The sequence below is a fragment of the Varanus komodoensis genome, unplaced genomic scaffold, assembly GCF_004798865.1.
Source record: "Varanus komodoensis strain SLA01 unplaced genomic scaffold, ASM479886v1 scaffold34_1, whole genome shotgun sequence".
NCBI classification, from domain to species: Eukaryota; Metazoa; Chordata; class Lepidosauria; order Squamata; family Varanidae; genus Varanus; species Varanus komodoensis.
This window is the reverse complement of record NW_025335854.1, coordinates 7,076,413-7,091,210: the sequence shown is the minus strand read 5'-3', so window position 1 is coordinate 7,091,210 and position 14,798 is coordinate 7,076,413. Positions and strand designations below refer to the sequence as shown.

The following is a 14,798-nucleotide window of genomic DNA, read 5'->3' as shown; positions in this document are numbered from 1 at the left end:
CCCGCCGTCCCGCCCTCCCGCAGCGCGTGGGTGGTCGAGTTCTACGCCTCGTGGTGCGGCCACTGCGTCCACTTCGCGCCCACCTGGAAGGCGCTGGCCAGGGACGTGCAGGGTAAGCGCGACTGCCGCCCCGCGCCCCTCCCCGCGTCGGGTGGAGCGCCGGGACAGGGCCCTCTGCACGCGCCCCGAGGGGCTCTTGCCCGGACCGCGGCTTTGCCTGCGCCACACAGCTGGGCTTTGCCGCGTGGTCCGCGCTTCCCGTAATTCAGCCTGGCTCAAGGAACGGTGTGCCAGCCGCCCCTGCCTTCACCTTCCCGGGCGGGATGGGGTTGCCGCCGCCTCTGGGGCAGCTGGACCCACAAACTCCCGCTTCCCACTTGGTTCTGGGACGCTGCTGCTCCTAGTGCTCGGGTTACGTGGGAGACCTGTCACGTTGGTTTCTCGAAGCGCTCCGTGGATCCCCTTTCGCGAAGGTGACTACCAATCCGCGGTTCTTCGCTCGGGGCTCTTCCAGGGCGATCCCGTGGGCGCTTACTCCGAAGCGAGCCCTTTGCGTCGGCTGGCGCTTACTCGCAGGCAGGGCCTGTGCCTCTTTTCTGCCTTTCCGTGCTGTGCTTTCAGCCAGGAAGGAACCAGGAAGGATGACTTTAGGCGGGTGCCTTCACTCTCGCCTCTTATCTGTATCTATACCTGCTGCCCTTGGAAAAACAAGGCAGCCTCGAGCATAATCCTCCAGTACTTATGTTTGCGGGGGAAAATGAAATTTCTTGGCCTTTGGCGATTGCGAAGCGTGTGGTGGGAGGGAGCGGTTAATATGAAAAAGGTAAAATGTTTTCCAACTACATCTTGGAAGTCCCCCACCACCTGGTCAATAATGAAGAATATAACCAGGGCTCTGTTTTCTATCCAGATGGAGGTAACATACCCAGTAGTACCATAAAGAATGCATCTGCTCCGTCTTTTTCTCAACAGATTGTAAGAAAAGGCTGAAGGAATCAGGAATCCTGAGGAGGTTATAAATTCACCGTGTCGTCACCTGAATCCCACCCTCCCCCATAAAATTTTGAGCATTGGCATCATAAATCCTTGTCTGGAAGCTCTCATAAAATCCAGGACTCCCAAATTAATTAGACCTACTCCCCCCCCCCCGTTCTTTTGTTGCCAACCTACTTCCTTGCCCATCCCATTTTCTGGATTTCCAGCCAGTTTGCCAGATGTCCTTGTGGAATTTGCATCATTGTCCATATTTTTTTGGGTGGTGACTTTACCTGGCTTTCTCCTTGGGCCCAGTTCTGCCCTTGTCACAGGCTATGGGTAGGGGATCATCCAGTTCGTTAAGGCAGGGCTCCTTTCTTCCCACAAGTGGGGAAACGAGCCCGATAACAGCAACTAACCAGGTTCCTGTTACATTTAAATCGGGAGAATATGGATTCTAAGTGTGCCCTGATTGAAAGTTAGCTTCTATATCCTGGCTTGTTTGGAACCATGGTTTTCTGGGTTGGATGTAACAGGAAGCAATGGCTAACTGTGGTTACTCATGTTCTGAGTAAAGTAGTTGTGTTCAGGTACGTGGAGCTTGTTTATATTTGATCTTCCAAACACAGCCCTGCTGACTGCTGAGAGTAGGCAACCCTTTATTTATTAATTTATACCCCACCCTTCTTCAGAAAATGGTGTTCAAGGCAGCTAACAAGAAAACCCGGACTAAAAAAACATATTATTAATTTCATTTCTATATTGCCTCATGGCATCTGAGTGGTTTACAGTATCCCTTAAAAGCAAGGCAATAAAGTTTAATACAATATCATAAAATCAAAGAAACAAAGAATTTAACGCAGCTGAAACACCCAGCAAAAACTCCTGAAGCCCCTAAGTAAATCTTTAAAGGCCTTAGCATAAAGGGCTGCCTTAACCCAGTATCAAAAAAGTGACAAGTTTGGCACCAGGCAGGCTATGGTGGGGAGGTTGTTCCAGATACGGGGGCCACCACAGAGAAAGCCCTCCCCCTTGTTGCTGCCCTCTGAGCCTCTTTAGGAGTTGGTACTCAGAGGAAGTAGGTTAGGCATAATGTTTGAGTAGATGGTGTTTGGGGGAGGCGCTTGGACAGGTGGTCCCAAGTCATGCAAAGCTCTATAGGTTAAAACCAGCACCTTGAATTGGGTCTGGAACCGTACAGCCAGCCAGTGCAGTGAGTAAAGACATAACATAAAAACCAGTAGTTCAACCTGCTACTCATTCCTCAGAGCTGCAAGGAAGTTCTTACTTGGTTTAGATCTGTTTCAGTGTGACTTCTCCAAGAGGACATTTGGTAAATTGAACCTCTGATGTTTTAATTTTTAAAATATTTTGGCTATAGGTATTTGCTAAAGAGATGCAGCCTTGTAAAGTTGCCCTAACAGGCCCCCTGAGTGCTGTGTGAACCATTTAATGAGTCAAGCCGCAAATAGCAGCAAGAGTATTTCTGGTGGGTTGATTATGTGAAGCGAGGCATCTGCGTATTATTGATTTAGTATTCCCATAGGCTCTGGGTGGTTTACAAAAAAGTTAAAACCAATGGCAAAGGCAACATATTAAATAAAACAGACATGAGAACTAATCTAGAAAGGCTTGTTGGAAGAGAGATATTTTTAGCTCTTTCTTAGAGGTGGGAATTGGGGAAATCAGACGCATCTCTCCCGGCCGATCATTCCCCAGCTTAGGAGCAACCCCTGAAAAACTACTCCTGGTAGTAGGCATAAATCTGACAGAAGCAGTCTTCAGAAGAGTATTGCCAGAGGGCTTGCTGTCAACGTGGTGCTCCTGAAGTTATTTTGGACCCAAGTCGTGATGGGCTTTAAAGGCAATTAGCAGCTCCTTGTACTGTATCTCAAAATGTATTGGCAACCAATGCAAAGGCTTGAGAATAGGTGACATATGGTCCTTCCATGAAGTCCCAGAGACCAGCTGGGCTGCCATGCTTGTACTAATTGCAGGTTCTGGAGCGGGCACAACAGCAGCCCCTTGTACAGCGCAGTGCAGAAATCCAGCCTAAAACTTACCAATGCACACACTAACTTTTTCAGCTCGTTCTCCAGGAAGGGGCAGAGACGGAGAATCAGCCGAGGCTGATAGCAGACACTTTTGACCGCTGCTGGCAAAAGGGAGCAACTTCATCAGTGTTTTATTTTAAACACTCCCAACCCGTAGTTTGAATCTCTTCCACTTCTCATTTGCAGGCATCTTAGCAATTCAACGCTTTCTACATGATATTTCTGACATAGTCGCCAGGTTGGAATTTTACGAAGCAGCCTCTCTTTCACACCAGCGACTAGGTTGCCACTACTGCTTTCATGTTTCCCTTGCTTCAACAGTGTTATTACCTCCCTAATCCTAGACTTGTTTTGTGGTTCTTTATTATGTTTTAGTAGTGCCCTTTTAACCTTGATCTGTTTCATTGCCTCTGGCTTTGACAGCGGCACTGTCTTGGCTCCTGTCCAGGTGTTCTCTGTGCGTTTGCAAACCCCTTTCCTTTTGTCCCAATTCGGCAAGCGAGATTAATGTGGGAGAGACACAACAGGACTCCCCTGGTGGGTGCGTCACACTGCAGACACGCCGTGCGCTGCTTCACATCCAGACCTGAATGGCAGGGCAGCCCTCTAGTTTCGACTACCCTATAGTAGTAGGCCCCATGGATTCAGTGGGACTTGCTCTACGTGCACAATTTAGGCTCGCGGCCTGAGATGGCCAGTGTAGCTCAGGGTAGCAAAGTGGAAGTAGGAGGGTGAATATCTGCACTGCCATTGCAATGCCTCCGTGGAAGGTTCTGCTAGTATGTGTCTGTATGCTTCTCATGGCACGCCTGTATTTTATATATTAAATTGATTTATATCCCTCCTTTTTCTTTTTTTAAAGAACTCAGAACAGTTTACATCATTCTCCTGCTCTCAAACTCATCCCCACAACAACAACCCTGTGAGGTAGTTCAGGCGGGTAGTTCGGTCTATAACTGACCCAAAGTTACCCACTTGACTCCATGGTTGAGCAGGGGCCAGAACCTAGATCTCCCGAGTACCAAACTCTCTTAGCTGCGGCACCACTCTGACTCTCCTGTGGCTACCTGTGGCAAAGTGGCGATATCCAATCATGGCTAGATTTTTTTGGATGTAATTATCTTGCGTGCCACCTAGATAATTGCTGGTATAAGCTGGCTTAGAGAGGCTGCAGTGAGCTTTGTTTTTCATTCTGATTTCTCTGAACAGCTGTCAAATGTGATCTGTCAGGAAAAACAAAGCCTCAAATGATGTTTGCTCACAAAAAGAGGATAGCTGCTAGGTCACCTCTTTGGTGGCAAGGTCTCCTGGGGATTTTTCAGCCTCATTTCTCTCAGGTTCCTGTCGCCTTTTCATCCCTCCCAGAGACCCTAGGGGTTCAGGAGGGTGGAAAAGTGAGAGCCACCCCAATGGTTTGACAGCTAGCTGTCAGAATGGGCTCTTTTTTTATAAAGAGGTTTCTTGACAAAGCTATTTGGGGCTTTTAGACCTCCAGAGTGCAGGCACTCTTGCCAACCATGTGTCTCTCTGGGAAAATGGTAAGAGGAATGATGATACCATGGTGTTTGCAGCCGTGCTTACGGTCATGCCAGGAAAGGCAGAAAAGATGGGTCCTGCCATGGGGTCTCTTGGGCACCTGCAGGAGGGCCAAGGGTGAAGAAGCAGGGGGCGGCCTTGCTGAGTCCAGTCGTCTGTCAGGCTCTCCTGGGGTTGTTTCAGGAGCCATCTGCCCTGTGCAGCTTCTTTGCAGGTGCACTGTTGTGATGGGTGATCTCGCCCAGGATGTCCCACTGTTGGTCCTCCGGGTACAGAGATAACACGGATCTGCCTCACAGCACTGCTGTAAGGATTGCTGTGGGGACCTGTGATGGGTTTTCAGCTGCGGCCCGGGAAAGCATTGCTCTGGGGACCTACTGTCTGTCAGGAGGGAAGCAGTAGGTATGGATTGAGAGTTGCTCTCCCAAACCTGCTGCCGTCTTCCGTCAGCCTTAGTCCGCATGGCCAGTGCTTAGGTCTGCTGGGAACGGTCGTCCAAGGCATGTGGAGACTACCAGACCAGGTCAGGGTAGCCTCCTCTGAGATTTATTCTTGCTAAGCACAGGTTTTAAACATGGGAGATGCAGGAAGCTGGCCTGGGAAAGGGAGCTGGTGAGCTTATCCTGGCCATACGGAGCCCGTGCTGTGGTCTTTTCCAGGCCACGCCGAGGGTTCTCCCCGCTTCGCCTTTGAACATTTTAAACCTTTAATCTCTATGTGTGAGAGAGTGAGTGTGTTGGTTTTATCTTCTGGTGGTACGTTTGGCCTGTGTATTTAATATTGTGTGCTTGGTATAGTTTCGTTGGAATGTACATATTGGGTTGTGCAAGCTGTGATGGATTTCAGATAGTTGTGGTTTCATTTCTTCAGATGTTTTAACTGTTGTACAGTGGCTGGAGGACTAGGTTTCTGTGGCGTTCAATAAATACAATGAAGGGAAGAACAGTTGACTGAGCAGTACAAACAATACCTGGGAGTTAGCACACCTGGATTACTTGGAGTTGCCTCCAAGTAGGCATGTATAAGAGTGCGCACATGACAGGTCTTCTAAGTCTTCCATTAGAGTTAACATGACTGCAAAGCTTGTAATTTGGAGAGCGGCATGGTTGTCTGGAAGCAGTTTCCAGACACAGGAATCTTTAGAGATAGAAACACAGAAAGAGAGCGAGTCAGAAGGGGTCTCCCGGGCCATCTAGTCTGACCCCCACCTCCAGCCAGCTCCGCTCATGGCATGCCCACCATGTGCATGTCCAGATCTGCTTGTTGGCAGCACTTCTGACGGATGTGGGGGTGTTGGCCACAGAAAAGACCTCCCATGTTTTTAACGCCTTGCTCCTATTTTTATTCTGTGCTTAATTTGTTTTGCTGGTATGGCGGCCACGTGCCAAAGCGGCCTCGCTGCTACACCTCAGTGGTGGTGAAGAGGACATTGCAGCAGGTAGAACTCCGGAGGGCACATTGCACCTGTTGAAATTCCCTCGCTTATGCAACAGTCAAAGGTATATTGGCGCTGGCATCTTTCGCAACTATGTCAGGTTTGTGTACCTGTTTCTTTGATGGTGTTTGTTAAAAGCCTATAGAATGTCGTGTGTGGCTTTCATTTTGGATCTCGCAGTATCAAAATTCAACATAACTGCACCCACGTAAATGTCACCATCACATGAAAATGACTGTGGTACAGCATGTTTCAGGTTATCACAGAAGGAAGATCACCTTTTCCTGTGATTTTCTAAAGTGATTAACAACTGCGGTAAGATGGAGTTCTCTCCTTCTGCAGCCAACCTTGTGAAATGCTCACAGTGCTGACAGTTTGATCAACTGAGTCATGAGATCCTTGATAGTTAAAAATTAAGTTAGAGCAAGACTTCTAGGAGAAATCTTTTCATGATTGGTTGAGAAAGGCAGCAGGCTCATGTGGTCTAGAACCTTAGTTCTGGGGGCCCATATATGTATTCACCAGCATAAAGGCAAAAAGGGATTCCCAACATGCAGCATTTTCAGGTTGCCGGGCGGTGGGTGTTTATTCCAGCTTTAAGTCCCTGTTATTATTGCAATAATAGCCCGGCAAGGTGCAGGTTCACCCTGCCTTTCTCCTTGCACACCTTTGCCGTTCCCCCTTTCTTAAGCCCAATACATGCATCACTGCTTGGTGTGGCTGCCTCTACACACAGCCCCATATGGCCCCCGGTTAAGGAGACGTGCAGAGACCCCAGAGGAATCCTGCAGCTCCTGGACCCACCTTCCACCTGGCTTACGGATGGAAGGTCTCTCTGTCCTTCCACAGGTGCACAGGTGAACCATGGTGTAGCTGCGGTGGCCACAGGCAAAAGCAGAGTGCATTGTATTAGTTCGTTCCTTTGGTCACAGAACATACCCTGACTGTAGCAGGGCGTGTGTGGTGGAGGTAGACTTTGGCTGACTTTAAAGAGCCCGACAGTCCTAATTTTGAAAAAAATTAATATATGTTCTTCTTTGGAGGAGGTCAGTTTGGATGAGCTGCTTCGGGTTATAAAGTCTGACAGGCTGGGCCAGCAATGCTTCACTGTGCTTGTGCATTTTGTGCCGTTCTTTTAGGTTACTGAGGAGTAAGTCAGTGATGTGGCTTTTGTGGGAAATGTAAAACTGGGAAAATTGCCAGAAACTTTTCCAGTGCTCTAAAAGAATTGATTGAGCATGTTTCTTTGACTGATTTTTACTCCACAACACATGCATACAAAACATTGCATATATAATACTCAAAACATTTTAATAAGCAAAACTGAAAAATTATCCAGGTAATCTTATTTGCAGTGTAAACATATCAATTTTTTTCAGTAGCTACAAAGTATTTGAACTGAGATATTTGCATTGGGAAAATTAAATGAACCATATCATGTAGTTTAAATGCTAGATTCAAACGCATTCAAAGCTTTATCTTTTTTTTTTAAAAAGGGATATTTGTAAAAACATAAAGATGATACTAACTTTCTTACAATGTTTGACTATATTTAGCAAAAATAGCTGTACTGGAAAGAACATGCTGTTTTTAGGATATGTTCCCAAAGAGAAAGAGATAACCTTGCATCAACAATTTAATTCTCCATCGCCAAGCTCACTGTAGCACCTTTGGCTTTACTCACTCTGTACTGCTTATTGGCTCCCTTTCAGGCTCAGAAAAATCAGATTCGCAGCAACAAGTGGAACACGCTGGTTGATGAAGGGTGGCTGTGGCTGCTTGGGCACGGGCTGGGGAATGTGGGCAGAAGGGTACTCATACTTTGGGCTTCCCCGGGCAACTAGATGGCTGCTGGGTGAATAGGAAGTTGGACCAGATGGACTCTGGCACTGATCCTGAATGGCACGTATTCAAGTGAAACAAGCAGTAATCACTGTTTTCATCTCAGTTTCCCTTCCTTTTGTTGTTGAACACAGTTTGCAATAGAAGGCACACAACAGACTTGTCCGAGTCCGGTCCAGTCCCAGCCCTGAGCCGTGCGCACTGTGAGCAGGAAGGGGCTGTATTGCCTTATTTTTCAGTTCCCCTGCAGGCTACTGAGCATTTGGGTGTGTCGGTTCTTGCCTTAGAAGAATAATTTGTAGACGTTCATATCCTCTATCCCATCTGACGTGATTGATTGCAGTGCAGCAGTCCAGACCATTATGGAAACACACAGATCTCTACGGTGTGGAAAATTCCCCATGTAAAAACGCAGCATTGGAAGCACGCATATTCTGTCCTGCATTGCTGGAGGAAACTTCATTGAAATTGAGGGTATTCACTTCTGGATAAGCACTCTATGGGTTGTACTATTTATATATATATAATCTGGATATGTGTTTTGTTTCTCTTCACACCAGAATATGCTTGTCATGCATTCCAGGGAAGGAACTCCTGCTCTAATTTAAGAAGAACTGACTTGCCCTTGTGCCTGTTAAGTGGCGATCATAAATGTCTTCTAGAGCAGCGTTCCAGAGGGGCAGCCAACATGCGTAAACACTTTCCCCCTTTGCATTTCTCTTCCCCATGTGTCATGGCTCTGGCCATCCTGGCTGGGGATCAGGTGTGATGCAGTCAAGCACATCTGGAGGCGGTAGTCTGGGGAAGGCTGGTGTATATTAATACACTCCAAGCTGCCTTGAGAAGTGCTAGTGCTTTGCAAAAAAATGAAAGGGTTCCGAGCCCAGATTCTGCAACCCAGAAGAAGTCTCTTGCTGTGTCTCTGTGAGGTTGACTGGTCTGGCGTCACCTCTTTAGGGTATGTCTTTGTGGCATCATTTTGGTACATTGCATGTAGATTTGAAGGGGGTGCATATGCACTAGCAAATACTCGAATCAACCCTCAGAACATTTACTAAGCCTGCCTGAATGCATCCCTTATTTAAAAAAAAAATCCTATCCAATTGTGTGTCTGTAGAGAGAACAGCAGCCAAATACCCATGTCCACACCCATATTGATATGTTTCGAGGGCTGGCAGAATGATCATTTTAAAACCTTGCATATATAAATAGCATTAGCGTCTCTGAGTCAAGTTTCATGGAAGCATAACTGAGTCAAATGATTGCATTAAAATAATCTTAGGGTTAATAAACCCATTTGACTAGTTTGCCGCATTCCAATACAGGATTCATAGTAAAGATTCAGGCTGATAGTAATTGCTGTCACTCAGTTCTGTTTAGAAAACCTGCAATATCTGAAGAAACACTATTAGTGGATACCTGGGCTGGTTCCTGTACGCTTCCACATTTCATTTATTGAAGATCTGGAATTTGGCTGCCCAGTTCATGTGGTTCTAAATGGCTACACGATGACCACCTCTCCATGGTAGGAAGTGACCTAAAGTCACTTCTGTTTCTCTTAGAAGCATCGTTCTTCTCGGCCTCACCAGTTATTTCATACATATCCTTCCAATCTGTTGGTTGCAAAGCAGGCCTGCCTTTGAGCAGCTCAGGGTCCATGGGCTTATCTGACCCATTCTGCCTTCTCTTCCAGCTCTGGTTTTAAGAGGTACCATTTGGCAATGGAGAGGTAGACTTCCTGTATTTTGCTGATCAAACCTAAGTCTTTGTCTTAACTTTGTAATTCTAACTTGCTCATGACTTTGCATTGTTCCTTTATCGGTGATTCATGGAAAACGAAGATCAAATCTTCTTCGTCTGGCGCAATTCAGTGCAGCTGATCTGAGGTTGGACTCCTGAGGTTTCGCTTCTGCAGGAACCTGAAGATCCCTAGTGCAATTCTATCTCCCATATCTTTGCCCAGTTCATTCCTCTGAGTTAACACCTCACAGTGGTCCAGGTTGGCGTGTTTCAGAAGTCAAACCTTTAGGTGCTGTCCAGCGATCAGGCATTTGGGAAGCAACAATGGATGTTAACCCATTCATGAGACCATTCCAGCATCGAACAAAATAGCATCCAGCCCATGAAGGCCTTCTGCCAGAGTAGAGGCATTCATGTTAAAGCTGGTTCTTAACGAACTCTAGTCAAGCTAGCCAGTGGAAGATCATGCTAAGTCCTGAGTGCCGTCTGGGTCAGCAAGGCTTATCCGGTGCAACCGGCCAGCTCAGTCCTTAATATCTTGGCTTCCCTCCTTGCCTTCTTGTGCGGTGTGTGAATCCCATGCTAGCCGTGTGTCCCTCTGCATTGCATCTCTTCGATCTGTTGTTGGGTCCAACCTGGCTTTTTGATTCTGGGGCCGAAAGGGGCCAGCTTAGTGCTTCGCTCTCACCACAATCTCTATTCTCTGGCCTTCTTTTGAATCAGGCTTCATATCTGGAAACAGAACATCTCAGTTCGGTTCCTTGATTTTGATTCCATTTGTGCCTCCCGTAGCACTGAGCAAAATAATTCTGCCTTAGACCAGTGGTGCAATGAAAAAAACCAAACAGGTTTGCAGTGTTGTGTCGAGTAACTTTTTACTGGCAAAGTCTCTTCCCGTGCTATTTTCTGCTTCAGTATTGATTTCACCTGTTGGGTGTGCTCTGGGCAACTTTTAGATACGCTAACTTCATTTGGAAAATGTACCCTTCTGCTGAGCTGCTTTGGGACTTCGGGTGGCTTGCCCTCTGTGTGGTCATGGGGCCACCATTCAGACCGTAACTTGTGCTACGCTTCCCGTGCAGTCTCAAAGGACAACCGAGTTTGCATTCTTGGAGCAGACGTTGCCAGTTGTGCCCCTGAATTCTGCCTTCACGTGGGGCAGGGTGGGCACACGGTGTGCATGCAGTTGCGCTTTGAGCTCCAAGGGGGAAAAAAGGGGAAATGCTCTTCTGTAGCCAGTTAGGGTCAGGCCGTCTGCCTGTTGCCCCTTCCACCGCCCCCCGTTAGGATTGCTCCGCTTGTCCTCGCATAACTCCAGTTTTTGGACAGACGGCCTTCCTCCCTCTGCTACCCTGCGGATACCTGGACAATTCCCAGATTCCCGGCCACTGGCCAATTCCCAGTGGCTTCAATGTGGCCTTGAGTTCCTCACGTGCTTCTTAACGGGCCTGCCTGGCCATTGCCCAAGCTTCTCTCCAGGAATATGCTGCCGGTCCTTCTGCTAATTGGTGGCTGCGCTTAGGGGTGTCTGAATCACGTTGCCACGTCCGGAGCGGAATGCGGCAGCTGCTTGGGAAGCCAGGAATGCTTCCTTTGAAGCCTGCAAGAGGGAATCCTGGCTCACGATCAGACAACTGGTTTCGGTCCTTGCGCTTTAGCAGCCGGTTGCTGCATCAGAATGGATGCAAGGTCTAAGACTTAAAATAGTCCTTGCTTTAGTCAGGATTTTAATGGGACTGGAGACCAAGCGTGGCCAGAATGCTCAAGAGCAGCACAAATGCTTCTTCACATCTCCTTTGCGAACAAGGGTGAAACCACAATATAAATTAACATTCAGAGGGGAGGTAAATAATGAAAAAGTCTCTACTTTCTATCATGCCTGGGATCTACAAGGCCAGGTTTTTCTGTCTTAGTCTTTCCACTAAAGCTGGCTCCCTCCTGATGTTTTGGACTACAACTTCCATCAGCCCCAGCCAGCATGTTCAGTGAGCAGGCGTTTTAGTGAGATCCTGGAGTTTCCTACTGCTTAAAATTGCTTCTGTGCCCCACATGCTCTGTCTGCTTATATGTAAAAGGTTTTTGCACTATGTATAATATTGCATTTCTAAGATGCTTCGTCTTTGTAAACTGCCCAGAGAGCTGCAACTGTTGGGTGGTACAGAAGTGAAATACTGGGACTTGGGGTTGGAGAAGGGTTGTGGAAAATTACTGTCCGAGTTCCGTGCAGCTGCAGCTGATTGTCAATGAGTGTTGCTTTGGGCATGCATGCGGAAGGAAGTTCTCTTTGATAAGAGATAGTTTACCTGCGGAACTTGCTGCAGTGTGATGTTGAGAAGGCCCCGTAATGATCTCAGATATGAAGCACATGAGATGAATCAGTGGAGGACCAGTGCAGGAATGCGTCTTACGGACTGCATGATCAAACAGGAAATTTCCCTTTTGCACTTGTTCTGATCTTTCTGGTTCTTTCTGTGCATCGTATGCTGAATAATTGGAAGTGTGTTGTCTGGGGAACAGGACTGGCTAGTAACCCATCGCCACATCAGAAATACATTTGGCAACTGGAGCTTCTAGAGTGCCTCTTCCAGCCCAAGGGCAAATTCAGGGACCACATTCCAACAAGCAGGGTCAAAGGCAAAGCCAGTGGGACTAGAAATACCGACGTGTTTCAGTTTAAAACTTGTACTGCTAGTAGCTAAGCCTTGGGAGATGCATTTTCCATTTAAATGAGGGGATATATGGAAACTGCAGAATCTGGGAAACTGCTGCTGATCTGCTCAGGGGGTGGGATTCCAGGAAGGGGCCCGGCCATTTCAGGAATCCCAGGTGGACCAGACTTGACCCTTGGCCTGCAGCTTCACACCCTTGCCTCAGGTCTTTGGTCTGTCATACCAAAATGTTTTCCAGGCCTCTGTTTTTCAGTTGGGCCTCCTAGCCTCACCCTGTTTAGAATTGGTAATGTGATAATAAGCTCAGTAATCAGTCTCTTCCCACCCAAACAGCAGCCAGTCCAGATGTTATCTGCCAGATGTGCCTTTAAACATTCAGGCCTTCACTGAAGCAGCCAGGTGAGAAGGAAGGAAGGAACTGGATTAACCCAGAGACTTGGAGCTGGGACTGATTATACTTTTCCTGTGGCAAGACAGATCTCTAAGGAATGATGCAATGTTGAATTGATTAAGGTATTCCTGATACCGCAGCAGATTTTAGAATCTGTCATTATTTAAAATGTTAGTGCTAGCAATAGCAGTTTATTTGAAATATTTTTAGTCCCATAAGGCCAAAGAAAATAGGAGAGCTCTTAAGGGCTTTCTGAAGCATTCAAGACTCTTGATAAGGATGAGTTTCTGTTACAGGGGAGGGATTGTCTTTGTAGGATAATTCCTGTTACACAGCATTCTTACATCACCTAAAAACAAAGGAAAGGACACTTTTCTTCAGAAGTATTGTTCTGTTCTGATGCAGACAATTAGCTAAGCAGACAAACTCACCCTGTCCTCCTATCTAATCAGGTCTTGGCCATTATATACAAAAGGTGAAAAGGCCCCAACATCGCCCTCAGGAAAAACAATTTGTACTTTCTGATTTTTCTTTTGCATGGACTTCCAGTTTTTACAATGGAGTCATTGGAAGAGTCTTTCTATAGGCAGGGATGGCCGTTGGTCAGTTTTGTCAGCTCTTAGAATAAACCTCTATGGCAGTTCTATGGAATGTGTTGAGCTTTGCTCCTTTAGGGCTTAGGAGTTTAAAATCCCTTGATCCATTGTGATGGATTTGTGGAAATCTTGGTTTAAGTGTCATTTAAGTTTCAGGGGGACTTGATTGGAAATTGTCACCATCACTTGGATGGCAATGCCTGGATCGATGCATTTTTTGCAGAATAAAAAAATGGAATCGTGAGATGCTGTCATCCTGACCCAGCACGCTTGCATTGGTCTTTGGAATTTATCTTGCTTAGAAAAAACAGCTGAAACACAGTGAATCCCAGTCTCTCTTGCAGTTTCTTAAAATTTCAAAAGTTACCTCTGCAACCTCGAGGGCCATGGAGTGGCCATCAGCCCCGTGGTTTCCAGTGCAAGGGAGGGACAGAGTGTTTATCTTTCTGAAATAAGTGTGCGCAGAAAATGTTTGTTTTTAAGAGGCACTCCTTCTGATGTTCTTACCTTGGATAAGGGCTTATGGGCCATGCAAATGTCTCCCGTGCCGCGGAGCGGCCCTGCGTTGACCTAAGTCTGTCATCTTCCAATGATGTGTTGATGGTGCTCATTCTTAACTCACGGCTGTTGCGCCATGGCCATCGTATATTCATTCCTGGTGATTTGTTCCATGCTGAACTTTTCTTTTCCATTGGGAGGAGTGGCAGGAAATCATTTTCCTGCTCCTTTGATGTATGGCTCATGTGCATTACGGGATGCCTATTGCAGAAGTAACGAATACATCATGTTCGGATAGCCCAGTGGGAATGACCAGGTACAACTAATTGTCTTCCTTGTTGGGACTTTCCTTGCACTGGAATGCAAACAAGGAAGAGAAATTGGGGTTCTGATGAAACAGCGCGAGCTTCCTTGTTGGTCGTTCTGGTCTTGACCCTTTTGATCTAGTCACACATTGTCCTGCAGGCTATATGGACTTGTTGCAGAGATGTCTTTTTCCCTCCTGTCTCGTTTCAGCTCTGAGAGATGTTTTGCTCATGTCATTTGCTTTTTTAATTTGTTTTTCAAAGTATCCATTGGACACATACGCCTTCGTTCATTAGCAGTATGCTCCAAGTATGAGATCTGGCAGTTTGGAAGACTCTACCTGCTCTACCAGGATTTGGAGGCCATGCATCTTGCAGTTCAGAAACCCAAGACTTCCTGCCTCCTGTTGGCCATCCTGGGGGATTTTAACTGTGGCCTCCGGTGTGTTTTTCCCGTTTCTCAGATATGGGGGACAGTTGCAGGCACAGTAGTCCCTAAAGATAAATTAGGAAGGCCAAACCAAAAGGAAAAGAAACAAGGAAAGGAAAATAATTACAGTGGGTTTTTACAGTGTACCTTTTTGATTTTTTAAAGGGCACCGTTGATAACTTTTGCCAAGAAGTAAAAATCTCTTGCCAAGACCCAATGAAGTTTGAAGAGTTAGCTGCCCTTTTCCAGGGGATCAAACTCCCCCTTTCCAGGTGCAAGTCTTTTTTTGTGTGTGCCGGAGCAGCCTTCACCTTTTGAGAATATGCT

At 46.8% G+C, this 14,798-nt stretch overlaps 1 protein-coding gene across 1 annotated transcript in view; it reads left to right on the top strand.

The window, feature by feature from the left end:
* The first annotated feature begins 10 nt into the window (after positions 1–10).
* The window catches only part of QSOX1 (quiescin sulfhydryl oxidase 1), a 59,785-nt gene continuing 44,997 nt past the window's right edge, over positions 11–14,798 (top strand). Inside the window, exon 1 of the mRNA XM_044439268.1 lies at positions 11–112. The gene's annotated coding sequence lies outside the window, so the exon portion shown is untranslated. The remainder of the gene's footprint in view (positions 113–14,798) is intronic.